This window comes from Diaphorina citri, unplaced genomic scaffold (genome assembly GCF_000475195.1).
Source record: "Diaphorina citri unplaced genomic scaffold, Diaci psyllid genome assembly version 1.1 scaffold954, whole genome shotgun sequence".
Classification (NCBI taxonomy): domain Eukaryota; kingdom Metazoa; phylum Arthropoda; class Insecta; order Hemiptera; family Psyllidae; genus Diaphorina; species Diaphorina citri.
In genome coordinates, this window is record NW_007378385.1 from 117,506 (window position 1) to 118,394 (window position 889).

Below are 889 nucleotides of genomic sequence, written 5' to 3' on the forward strand. Positions count from 1 at the left end.
CCTACCAATTTCAAATGGTAAGAGCTTCCATAAAAAGTAGGTAATTAGAGTAGATAATACAAATGCTGAATTAAACAAAATAAATATTCTTTTTATGTGCCTTTTTTTCTCCTACCAATTTCAAATGGTAAGAGCTTCCATAAAAAGTAGGTAATTAGAGTAGATAATACAAATGCTGAATTAAACAAAATAAATATTCTTTTTATGTGCCTTTTTTTCTCCTACCAATTTCAAATGGTAAGAGCTTCCATAAAAAGTAGGTAATTAGAGTAGATAATACAAATGCTGAATTAAACAAAATAAATATTCTTTTTATGTGCCTTTTTTTCTCCTACCAATTTCAAATGGTAAGAGCTTCCATAAAAAGTAGGTAATTAGAGTAGATAATACAAATGCTGAATTAAACAAAATAAATATTCTTTTTATGTGCCTTTTTTTCTAGATCCTCTGTTTGCATGGTTTAGGTCAAAACAATCTGACATTCAGGAATAAAACAGGTTCTATGAGAAAAAGATTGAAAAGTCTGGCAGAACTGACATATATTGATGCTCCATATGTTATAGAAAACCCAAACATATCAAGTTTGGAGGATCTTGCTCCAACTGGAGGTAACAAGTAGTTTCTAGCTGGGTTTTCTATAAATTATGTATAATTAATTTTACACATTTACCTACATTCAGATTGGATTGGGATCCGCCCAATAATTAACTCAATTTGATCTTTAATATTTTCCCCCTCCAGAAGTCAAATGCTCAATGAGCCTAAAAGAAGAAAACTTATCATCCCTTTGAGATTTTCTGATTGAATTTATGTCTTGTCACTCATAAAATTACCTGTAAAGAAAATAATAATTCATAATAATAATAATTTGCATGCATTATAAACACAG